This window comes from Capricornis sumatraensis, chromosome 7 (assembly GCF_032405125.1).
Source record: "Capricornis sumatraensis isolate serow.1 chromosome 7, serow.2, whole genome shotgun sequence".
NCBI classification, from domain to species: domain Eukaryota; kingdom Metazoa; phylum Chordata; class Mammalia; order Artiodactyla; family Bovidae; genus Capricornis; species Capricornis sumatraensis.
Window position 1 is genome coordinate 116,400,486 of NC_091075.1, and position 13,010 is coordinate 116,413,495.

Genomic DNA, 13,010 nt, shown 5'->3' on the forward strand with positions numbered 1-13,010 from the left:
TCGGATGTGCCACACCCAGGAGGGGACCCCCGTCGGGCTCCCGGGATCCCTGCCTTCTCGGAGACCCCTGCCGCCTGGGACCCCAGTCCGGCCCCGAGAGCCCCGCCCGGCCCAGGACCCCAATCCGGCCCTGGGACCCCCGCCTTTTCGGAGACCCCTGTCGCCTGGGACCTCAGTCCTGCCCCGCGAGCCCCGTCCGGCCCTGGGACCCACGCCCGACTCGAGACCCCTGCCCAACTGGGACCCCGTCCGGCCCCGGGACCCCAAGCCGGCTCTGGGACCCCAGGCCGGCCCTGCGGACCCCCGCCCGGTTCTGAGACTCCAGTCCGGCCCTGGGGAGCCCCGTCCGGCTCTGGGACCCCAATCTGGCCCTGGGGACCCCTGTCCGGCTCTGGGACCCCATTCCGGTCCCGGGACCCCCGCCCGATTCGAGACCCCTGCCCCGCCCTGGACCCCGCCCGGCTCTGGGACCCCTGACTCCCGAGGATCCCCTCGGCCGCCCGGGACCGCCGCCCGGCCGTGAGACGCTCTCCCAAGCCCCGGAGCCCGTGTCCGCCCGGGGGGCCCCCCGCCCGGCCCGGCCCCGCCGCCCGCCGCCTCACCTCAGGCCGCCTCTGGGGCAGCGATCGCTCCTAGTCGGAGGCCGCCCTGGCCGAGCCAGGCGGAGCCGAGCAGCCGGCAGAGCCGCCGCCGCCGCCGCAACAATGGAGCCCCGGGGCGGAGCCGCCTCGCAGCCGCCTCAGCCGGTCCCCGCTCGGGCTAGCGCTCCGGCTCTTCCAAGAGCAGCGGCCGCCGAGAGGCTGCGACGGAGTTCGGGCTCCGCGCAGGCGCACTCGCCCCGCCCGCGCCACGACGCCCCGCCCCCGGCGGCTCCCCGGCGTTCGGGGCCCGCCCCCCGACCAATAGGGAGGGAGCTGGCCGCGATGGGCGGGGCCTGCGGAAACAAAGGGAGGTGGGGCGGGGCCGCTCCGGGGCGGGGCTGCGGGAGTCCCCACACCGAGAGCTCCCGGAACCTCGGCCCACCCGGGTCCGACCCGGGACGGCCGGGCGTCAAGTCCACCCGGGGTCCGCTCAGCGAGACCGTGGCCATACCAAACCCGGAACTCAAGTTTATGGAATTGGTTCTCTCAGTTCAGCTCAGTCGTGTCCGACTCTGCGACCCCATGGACTGCAGCTCGCCAGGCCTCCCTGTCAATCACCAACTCACGGAGCTTGCTCAAAGTCATGTCCATTGAGTCGGTGATGCCATCCAACCATCTCCTCTGTCGTCCTCTTCTCCTCCCGCCTTCAACCTTTCCCAGCATCAAGATCTTTTCCAATGAGTCAGTTATTCGCATCATGTGGCCAAAGTGTTGGAGCTTCAGCTTCAGGATCAGTCCTTCCAATGAATATTCAGGACTGATTTCATTTAGGATAGTCCTCTTTACAGAAAGGGAAACTGAAGCCCAAGGAAGGAGACCTCCTGGCCCCCAAGCCAAGTGTGCTTAAGTTGCTCAGACATGTTCGACTCTTGCGTCTCCATAGACTGGAGCCAACCAGGCTCCTCTGTCCATGGGATTCTCCAGGCAAGAATGCTGGAGTGGGTTGTCATTTCCTTCTCCAGGGGGTCTTCCCGAACCCAGGTCTCCTGCACTGCAGTCAGACTCTTTACCGACTGAGCTACATTTTTGAAGCCCCAAAGATGTACGGTTAGAATGGAGTAGAGGTAAGTTTGGCCCTCCCTTAAGGACCTTCCGCTGGCAGAATCAGAGATTTCTAAAGGTCACCTGAAGTCACAAAACTGGTTCTCTGAACAGAGCTCTTTCCCCTTCCTCCCACAAAGCTTTTCTGCCTATGCTCTTCCCCACCTGAAGCACTCTCCTCATCCTGCATGGCACCCCGTAAGTCGAAGTACCAGTCATCCATAAAACCTCTGTTCTCACCGCCTTTGATCTTGGGTATCCTGGGACACCCCACTTTCCTCTAGGTCACTGGCTGCTCCTCCCTGTTAGCTCAGCTGGTAAAGAATCCACCTGCAATGCAGGAGACCTGGGTTCCATTCCTGGGTTGGGGAGATCCTCTGGAGAGGGGATAGGCTACCCAGTCCAGTATTCTTGGGCTTCCTTTGTGGCTCAGCTGGTAAAGAATCTGCCTGCAGTTCAGGAGACCTGGGTTCGATCCCTGGGTTGGGAAGATCCCCTGGAGAAGGAAATGGCAACCCACTCCAGTATTCTTGCCTGGAGAATCTCAGGAACAGAGGAGCCACAGCTATAGTCCACTGGGTTGCAAGAGTTGGACACAATTTAGTGACTAAACCCCCACCACCGGCGGCTCCTCTGGAGTCTACACCCCGTCTCTGCCCAACCTCTCCATGCTGGGGAATTAGGGTGGCCCATGGCTCCGGTATAGACTCTCCTATTGGGAAATCTCAGACTCTTCCAGGCCTTAAACCATCCACAGTCATGTCCGACTCTTTGCGACCCCAGGGACTGTAGCGTGCCAGGCCTCCTTGTCCATCACCAATTCCCAGAGTTTACTCAAACTGATGTCCATTGAGTCGGTGATGCCATCCTAATATATATATATATATATATATATATATATAACAGATAACTAATAAGTACCTACTGTATAGCACAGGGAACTCTACTGAGTACTCTGTAATGGAAAGACGCTAAAAAAAAGAAGACTGGATATATATACATGTATAACCAAATCACTTTGCTGTGCAGCAAAAGCTAACAACATTGTAAACCAACTATACTCCGATAAAGATTTATTTAAAAAAAAAAAACTCATCTTAGGCTATAGGGAGAGGTTCTGTGTATAGGCTGTGCTCTGAGCAGGCCTCTGGAGAAGCCCACCTGGAGATGGCTGGATGGTGCTAAGACCTGGGGACCGCCTCCGGCCAACAAAGAGCCAGGAAAGAGGTGGGCTTCTGCCAGGCAGTCCCATGGAAATGAATCCAGACGCCAACCTGAAGGCGCTTGGCAGGGACTCTTCCCTGGTCAAGCCTGCAGGGAAGGACACATCCTGGGTGAAGCGTTGAGTGAAGCCTGGTGAGCCCTGAGCTGAGAACCCACCTAAAATGGGCTAGACTCTGACCCACAGAAACTGAGTTTAAAAACATGGGTTACGTTAAGCTGATACATTTGTGGTTATTTCTTATGAAACCATAAAAAACAAGTGCTCGGTCCCCTCCCCCATACGTACACTCATAGCCCCCTGTACTTCTTTCCGGCGGTCACCACGATGCTACTTAGTTCACATCACTCGCTTGCCACTCGCACAGAAGCTCCTTGAAGATTGAAACAGAGTGTGTCTTATTCATTGCTGTGCTTCAACGCCCGACTCAGTTCTGTTCTAGGCAATGGGCCAAAGGCAGACCAATCCGCCAGTGGGCTTGCTGGCTCTGCTGCTCTTCCTGGCCTCCTTTCCCAGCCACACTCCGCTAGAGACACTCCAGTCATATACTACCCTGCCCAGTGTCCAAGGTTGTTGTTTTACAACAACAAGCATGATTTTATTTGTTTAATAATTTTATTTACTTTATTATTTATTTTTGTCTGCACTGAGTCTTCATTGAAAATCTCTGAGTCTCATTGGAAAATCCCTGAGTCTCTTTGGAAAAGACCCTGGTGCTGGGAAAGATTGAGGGCAGGAGGAGAAGGGGATGACAGAGGATGAGATGGTTGGATGGCATCACTGACTCGATGGACATGAATTTGAGTAAACTCCGGGAGTTGGTGATGAACAGGGAAGCCTGGCGTGCTGCAGTCTGTGGGGTCAGAAAGAGTCAGACATAACTGAGCTCCTGAACTGAGTCTTCATGGCTGCAAGGACGTCTCTCTAGTGGTGGCAAGCAGGGGCTACTCTCCAGCTGCAGTGCCCGGGCCCCTCATTCTGGTGGCTTCTCTTGTGGAACACAGGCTCTAGAACACGAGCCCAGTAATTGTGGTGCACGGGCTTAGTTGCTTGGAGGCAGGTGGAATCTTCCTGGACCAGGGATCAAACCTATGTCTCCTGCATTGGAAGGTGGATTCTTTGCCACTGGGCCACCAGGGAATCCCTGAGTCAGCACACTTTGTAGAAGCTCCTGACCTAGTCTGATACTGTGAAGGGCTATCATATGGGGTTAGTTACCCCAGACGTCTTCCAGATTCCTCCACTAATATATCTCTTGAGGAAGTAAATTTAATTACAGGCTATTTATATCCTCAGGTAAGCTACATTTCCATGGCACTTTTTAAAAAATTAATCTATTTATTTTAATTGGAGGCTAAAATTTGTGGCTACTTTACGATATCGTAGTTTTTGCCACACATTGACAAGAATCAGCCATGGGTGCACGTGCATCCCCCATCCTGAGCCCCTCCCACCTCTCTCCCCATCCCATCCCTCGGGTCGTCCCAGTGCACCAGCTTCGATTGCCCTGTCTCATGCACTGAACCTGGACCGGCGACCCGTTATACATGTTTCAATGCTATTCTCTCAGATCATCCCACCCTTGCCTTCTTCCACAGAGTCCAAAAGTCTGTTCTTTTTATCTGTGTCTCTTTTGCTGTCTCGCATATAGGGTTATCATTACTCCATGGCACTTTTGACGCAGTCTTCCTAAATTCTGAGACCCAGAGGGAGCAGAGGTCCCCTGTGGGGGGGGGGCAGCAGTGAGAAATCCAAGCCCACGTTAGGATGTGGCATGAGTCACCAAGGCTGAAAACCCACAGGGCCCTCACACAGATCATGTATCGCTTTGTAACAAATGACCCCGAATCCTAGAAGTTTAAAACAACTTACAGTGGGATTTCCCTGGTTATTCAGTGGTTAAGACTCTGTGCTTCCAATGCAAGGGCTGTGGGTTTGATCCCTGGTCAAGGAACTAAGATCCTACATGCCAAGTGGCCAAAAAATTAAAAACAAAAACAACTTACTTTCCTTCTCTCACCATTTTGGTGGGTTCGCAATCTAGCACAGCCCAACCAGGCGCCTCCGGTTCGAGGTCTCTTGCAGAGTTGCAACCAGGCTGTTGGCTGGGGGCAAGCTTTGATGTGCTGGTTTGATGGGGGATGGCCTGTTTCCATGTCACTCCAATGGCTTCTCGAAGGCCACATTCCTCACGGATGCCAGGCCTGCACAGGGCCACTCACAACACGGCAGCTGCCTTGCCCCAGAGCCCCTGAGACGGAAGCCACGCATTTCACCAGCAGTGAAAGTCCAAGTAACTCCACTGTGTTCTATTGGAAGCAAGTCAGGAGGCCCAGCCCACAGTCAGTGGGAGGCGACCACACATGGTGGGAACACCAGCAAGCAGAGATCATTGGGGGTCTTCTCAGAGGCTGCCTACCAAGCTGCTGAAAACTTACTGTTAGAATAAAATCTTAAAAGCAGACATAGAAAACAAACATCATATTCTGGGGAATAACAATTAGACTTACAGGGAATCCCCAGTGGTCCAGTGGTTAGGACTCTGTGCTCTCGCTGCTGAAGGCATGGATCTGATCCCTGGTTGGGGAGCTAGGATCTCATAAGCCATGTGTCATGTCCAAAAACTAATAATAATAAAATTACTAAATTTATTAAAAAAAAAAAACAGTAAGACTTACAGATAACTACTTACCCAAAATAATGGAAGCCAAAAAAAAAAAAAAAAATGATAACAGTCTTATAACGTTGAAAGGAAAAATGAAGTGTCAGTCCATCTCCCCCCGAAACCCACAACCACTTACACGCACTGTCTTCTGTCTCCTTCACGCACACGGCATAGTAGGAAAAGAACCACTTCCCAGCTGGTCCCAAGCATGTCATTCTCCCGCTCTGCTTGATGCCTTTGTAAACACTGGTCCCTCAAGTTAATGTGGTGGCGTGGTGTTTGGAGAAAGCATAAATCTGAGAGTGATAACAACCGTCTCTAGAAACCCAGCTCTGACACCTGTATGACCTTGGCAAGTCTTCAAGCTGCTCGGAACCTCAGTGGCCTCCTTGAAAGCTGATTTTGGTTTTGAAGACTCACTGCCCATCAATGTGGGGGGGGCGCTGAGGCAGAGAAGCAAAGAGAGCCCAACTTGCTCTTTACAGGAAACTGAAGGCAGCTGCATTTGGAGCACCTGGAAGGGGAGGTGCAGACAATCAGAGGGCGGGGCAGCCAGCAGAGAAGAGGAAGGGGCTGCGGGGGAAAACCCTAAGTATATCCCCGTACATCAGACTGTCTGGTCTCCAAGGTCCTCTATACCGCCGACACCACTCTGATTCTGGGCTGTGGTGAATGCGGTTGGCTGAATGTGCATCCCCTCATGCACACATTCGTTCAGGGTTCATCTTTGGTGGGTAACAAGCTTCCCTGATAGCTCAGTCGGTAAAGAATCTGTCTGCAATGCAGGAGACGCAGGTTCGATTCCTGGGTGAGCAAGATCGTCTGGAGAAGGAAACGGTAACCCACTCCAGTATTCTTGCTTGGAAAATCCCATGGACAGAGGAGCTTGGCGGGCCTCAGTCCACGGCATCGCAGGAGGCATTGCAGGAGTCGGATGCAAGTTAGTGACTAAACCACAACCACCATAATTTGTGCATGTTTTTTAAGATTTACTTGTTTATTTTTGGCTGTGCTGCGTCTTCATTGCTTTTTGTGGGCTTTTCTCTAGTTGCAGTGAGCAGGGGCTACTCTTCGTTGGGGTTCGTGGGCTTCTCACGGTGGTGGTGTCTCATGTGGAGCACAGGCTCTGGGCGCATGGGCTTCAGCAGTTGCAGCACGTGGGCTCAGCAGTTGCCATCTCCCGGGATCTGGAACACAGGCTCAGCAGTTGTGGCACATGGGCTCAGCTGCCCACAGCAAGTGGGATCTTCCCAGACCAGGGATGGAACCCATGTCCCCTGCATTGGCAGGCAGATTCTTATCCGCTCTTCCATCAGGGGAGTCCCTAAGTTGTCCCATCTTCACACAAGACAACGATTCGCTTCAAAGCTTGTGCCAATAAGTAGTCTTCCCGTGGGCTCTTTATCATGAAATGATCTCGTTACAGACTTCGCTCATTGTTGCTGAATTTGAGCCTTGTGTGGGGGAGTTAAGGAGGAAGCAGGGTGCCGGACCCTGGGGAGTGCTTGGGTTTAGAGCTTGGTAGTCCTGGGCTGCAATCCCAGCACCTCTGCTAAGCAATCATGTGACTGTAGGTGAGTTAGTGTTTCTGAGCCTCAGTTTGCTCATCTATATAATGGGTGCTAGTTAAGTTAGATGATAAAGGGTGTATTAATGAAACTCCTAGCCCCACACCCGACGTGCAATCGTACATGACAATTACAGAGGATGCACGCGTGGGCTTTGGTCTGAATTCTAGCCTGTCAGTTAACAGCTGCATGCTCTAGGGCCATTTACGTAACTTCTCTGAGCCTCAGTTTCCTCATTGGAAGGTCTGATGCTGAAGCTGAAGCTCCAATACTTTGGCCACCTGATGCGAAAAGCCAACTCATTGGAAAAGACCCTCATGCTGGGAAAGATTGAAGGCCAGAGGAGAAGGGGGCGACAGAGGGTGAGATGGTTGGATGGCATCACCGACTCGGTGGACATGAGTTTGGGAGGGAGATGAGAAGATGCTGGTCAAGAAACAAGGGTGCCAGACAGGGAGGGATAAAGAAGAGTCTGGAGAGGGGATCAGTGGCCAGATGGTGCCCTTGAAGGAATCAGAGGACAGGCCACAGAAGTCCCCATGGTGAGGTCTCCAGGCAGGGGTGGGCACAGTCCAGCTTGCACTGCAGACCAGCTGCTGCAGACCCCCTGAGCACGGGACAAACTGGAGGAATGACGTGGTGTATGGGTATCAGGTCAGGGAGGTATTTGGGGCACTAGAGGCAGGAGGCACGCTTCGGAGGCAGCACTTGCTGTGTGGACGTGCCTCTGAGGAAGGTTCACGAGACTCAGGCTGCCGACGGGAGGAAAGGAAGCTTCTATTATTCATGAAAGCTGGCTCCGTAACAGCCTGCAGCCTGGCAGTCATCAGGGAGGCACTGATCACCCTCATTTAATTTCTCAGAAGTGCTCTTATACTAGGGAACACTCCATCTCAGCCCGTGGGCCGCGAACCGGGCCAGTTTGTGATCACTCAGCCCTGGTGATGACTTACACGACAACAGGGTCTCTGCCACTCTGGATGGTGGGGGTTAAGGAGGGGGAGACCAGGGGTCCAGGGTCGAGGGAAACTGGCTTCTGGAATGGCCCAGCTTTCACCTGTGTAGTAGACAGGTTTCCCTCTAGAAGGGCAACGACAAGGGTGGAGGTGATGTAGGGGAGGGGTCTGGAAAGGAGGATGGCAGACTTGGAGGAGGCCTGGGGACAGGTGAGAGCAGTGGGGTTGGGAGGAGAGAGCAGGGCTGGGCCAGGAGCCTACCCACCCAGTACGGAAGCCTGGCTATCAGGGTACCTCCGTGCCCCTGGGGCCGGTAGGCCATCTAGGGAGCCTCGTGAGCTAAGTGTGACCAGAAGTGACCTCAGTACCACAGGGCCTGGCCTCCTGGCCTGGGACAAAGTCCTCCCCGTGCAGGACACGACTGGCCACTGCTATCACTGGCACAGTGGGGAGTGTCCCTGACTGTCCGCACAAACAGATGATTCTCTGGACAGTGAGGTCAGGGAGCCGCTGCTCTGGTCTTCGAATGACCTGAGCCAAAGCTCTGCCCAGGGGTCTCGGGGCAGGCTTGCTCAGGCAGGCACCCGTGGGACAATGCCCCTTATCCAAATGCAGAGGGCCGGCTTTAGATCTCTGGTCTGACATTCCCAGCGGGGTCACCTTTCCCCGTGCCTCAGTTTCCCCATCTGTAGAGTGGGGATTAGGAAGGATCTCACAGTACTATTGTAAGGACCCCAGGTGCTCAGAACAGGAAGAGGCAGAGAGTGAGAGCTGGAAACCGACGCTACGCTGATTCTCTTCTTCACCTCCTGTGGGAGCCATGCCTGGGCCAGGTCCCAGCCTGGGGTTTCGGCGTGGGCCCGGAGCCCATTCTTCTTCTGCTTGCCCAGGGAGATGGGTTCATGGGCAGTCTCCCCCCATTGCACTGGCCAGCGGGGGTGCAGCTTTCACCACCGGCTGTCACCTGGTAGAAATCTATGTTCAGCGGCAGCTGCAGAAAGAGGTGGATCATCCTTGCAGACTTTTCTGATCTAAAACACACTGAACAACATCTTCCAACTCAGCTGTTCTGGAAGCTTTGGACTGGGGCTCTGGGGTCTGATGCACCAAGGAAAATGATACAGTCCCTGCTCCTTCATCTGTCTCCTGTTGGTTCTCAGCTGGCCCAGAACCTAGAGCAGGGCAGGTGGGCTTAAACAGCCCCAAGCAACCCATAGGGCCACTCCCGGTGCCCCTCCTGCTGGTGACGGCCCCTCCAGTTCTCTCTCCTTCCTGCTTCCCTCTCTTGCTCTCCTGACCTTCCCCTGTGCCCTCTCTCTACCATGTGGGTCCTGCCGGCTTGTGCTCGGGGGGTTGTCCCCTGCTTTCTTCCACCTCCCTTGACTCATGCACCTCATAGTCCAGCTCCCTGAGACGGTGCTGACTGGGGGGACCATGGCCATGCGGAACGAAGCCTCTCGGGCTAGGGGTTGGGGGAGAGATGCCACATGGGGTCACCAAGGAGTCCAGGGGCTCAGGGGCCACCCTTGGTCCAATCGCCTGCGCTAGGGGCAGCAGGTCATGGGCATGGCACAGTGACTTGTGGGTAAAGCGCCTTTAGGAGGCCACACAGAGCATGGCAAAGACTGGGAGGGGCTGGAGTCCATGTGGTGAGGCGGGCAGATGGGCACCGACGAATGAGGGCAGCAAGCCTCAGGCACCAAGATCATGGTGACAGGGGCAGCTGGGGGCTTCCTGCCAAGAGCCACCAAAGGCGTGGGAAGGGGTGGTGTTGACTATGGGGACAAGAAGGTCTTGGAGAGCCTGGGCTGCAGAGCTGGGAGTGCCCACCAGTTGTGCTGGCTGGCTTCTCAACACATGGGTGCTGTGTTCCCAGACGCCTTTGCAGTTGGATGGAATCACATGACCACCTTTGGCCAATGAGCAGGACTGGTGGTGACATGTGTCCCTTCTGAGCCAAACCCTAGGATGGGCAGTGTGACTTGCCTGGCTGTCTCTCTCCTCTCATTTAAAGCAGTGAATTTTTCAGCTCTGGGTTCAGATTTCAGTGGCTTAGGAGGCACAGCTACCCTGGGAGAAGGGTCCAGAAAGAAAGGCTGGAGGCTGACATCTCCCTGCCCCATGGATCCCAGGGCTTCTGACACAGGCCCAGGCTGAGGCTGGTTCAGGAAGGTTGGTGCCAGTGGCAGACACCAAGGCTGGCATGGAAAATGGGACTGGACTTGGCTTGGGGCTTTGGGGTGGACAGCTCCTTAGAATCTGGGACCACCAAGGCTCAAGAGGTGGGCGTGAGCTCCGGGGCACAGGGGCTGGCCTTGTAAACCTCTAGTACCCAGGACAGTGCCAGCCACAGATGGGGGCTCAGTGCATGCTCTGAGTGACCCTACACACTGGGCACCAAATGGCACTCCACTAGGCAGAATGACAGGTCCCGAGCCCACTAAGGGGTCCAGTCTTTACAGTCAGGGCAGCAGAAGCATCTAATCTAGGTTTGTGCTGTCTAACTGGAAGCTGCTAGTCACGTGTAGCTGCTTAAACTTAACTTTAACGAAAACTTAACTCCCTAGTCACACCAGTCACACTTCAAATGTCAGCAGCTGTCATACTGGACAGAGTGGGTACAGAACATTTTGCAGAAAGTCTGTTGGGTTGGGCTGCTCTGAAAGCACTGATACCTGGGAAAGCTTTGGGCTCCAGTCTCGTTACCAAATACTCCAGTGACATCCTGGGTCACAGAGCACTGCTGTAAAACTGCCAGCCCCCTCGGAGGGAAAATGTCAGTAAGCAGACAAGAAGAATGTGCTAGAGAACTCTATTCAACATCCTGTGATAAACCATGATGGAAAAGAATGTGGAAAAGAATGTACCTATGATTATAACTGAATCACTTCGCTGCATAGCAGAAATTAACACCACATTATAAATCAGCTAAAAAAATCCTAAAGGCAATCAATCCTGACTATTCATTGGAAGGACTGACGCTGAAGCTAAAGTTCCAATATTTTGGCCACCTGATGCGAAGAGAAGACTCACTGGAAAAGATCCTGATGGTGGAAAAGATTGAAGGCAAGAGGAGAAGGGGACGACAGAGGATGAGGTGGTTGGATGGCATCACTGACTCAATGGACATGAGTTTGAGCAAACACCGGGAGATGGTGAAGGGCAGGGAAGCCTGGTGTGCTGTGGTCCATGGAGTTTCAAAGAGTCGGACACGACTGAGCAACTCAACAACAATAAATTAATCATACTTCAATAAAATGAATTCCTAAAAATAACAAAATTAAAAGAAGAGAGAAAATACAAAACATCCCCAAATAAAAGTGAGAATTTGATTTGGGGGAAGAAAGAGAAAGAGAAGGTTGTGTTGACATACAGGCAGGCATGGTGACCTCTGGGTATGGGTGGGGAATTCCTGTAATCAGCAGAGGGCCTGTCTGAGAGTTTGAGTAAACTCCGGGAGTTGGTGACGGACGGGGAGGCCTGGCGTGCTGCAGTCCATGGGGTCACAAAGAATCAGACTCGACTGAGCGACTGAACTGAACTGAACTGGACTGTCTGAGGTGCGAACTTCAGAGCTGAACTGAGGGGGAGAGTGGGGCTCCACCTGGAAAAGAAACAGCAGTCCCCGGCCCTGGGAGGGAGGAGAGTGTGTGTAAATACTCAGGGCTTGTGCTGAAGGAAGGCGGCATAGCTGTGACTTACGGGAGGGGGCAGAGTGCCTGCCGTAGAAAGTGCTGTTGGGACGTTGACGTGATCTGACGGTGGCCGTAAAGCATCAGGTGGGAAATGACCTGCTCCCAGGCAAGACCGGGACCAGACACCTGATTGGGAAGCTGTGTTCACTCAGGTGAGAGGGGAGGGTAGAGGGCCTATGCTCAGGGTGACCACGTGTCCGGTTCGCCTGGGACAGGCCAGGTGTACACTGTGTCCCAGGGCCACTGGTAACTAGCACCTTCTAGTCTCGGGCTGTTTTCTGATCTGGATAATTTCGTGAAGGTGTCTGCTGAGATGGAGAGATGCGGAGAGATGCTTCAGGTAGAACCAGGACCTCTGATGGGCTGTCCCTGGTGAGGAGGGAAATGCTTTCATTCCTGACCTGCATCATGAAGTAGATACTAAGGGCACAGTATGTACATGCGGACAGGGTTTGGGGGCTTCGTGAGAGTCATTGCTGTTGTCGCAATAAGATTAGAGATTGCTGTGGATTAAATGTGTCCCCAGATTCATAGTTCAGTTCAGTTCCGTCGCTCAGTCGTGTCCGACTCTTTGGGACCCCATGAATTGCAGCACGCCAGGCCTCCCTGTCCATCACCAACTCCCGGAGTTCACTCAGACTCACGTCCATCAAGTCGGTGATGCCATCCAGCCATCTCATCCTCTGTCGTCGCCTTCTCCTCCTGCCTCCAATCCCTCCCAGCATCAGAGTCTTTTCCAATGACTCAACTCTTCGCATGAGGTGGCCAAAGTACTAGAGTTTCAGCTTTAGCATCATTCCTTCTGAAGAAAACCCAGGGCTGATCTCCTTTAGAATGGACTGGTTGGATCTCCTTGCAGTCCAAGGGGCTCTCAAGAGTCTTCTCCAACACCACAGTTCAAAAGCATCAATTTTTCGGTGCCTAGCTTTCTTCACAGTCCAACTTTCACATCCATACATGCATAACCGATGCCCTAATCCCTCATGTGACGCAGTAGGAGGGGACCTCTGGGAGGTAATCAGGTCGCGAGGGTAAGGCCCTCAACAAGGGGGTCAGTGCCCTTGTAAGAAGCTAGCTAGGTCAGAAGAGAGATGCTCTCTGTCTGCCAGGTGAGGACACTGCCCACACATCTGAGAGCAGGAAGGGGCTTCTTGCCGGGGCCAGGCCCAACCAGCACTCTGATCTTGGGGCTTCAGGCTCCAGCACTAAGAGAACGTGACAT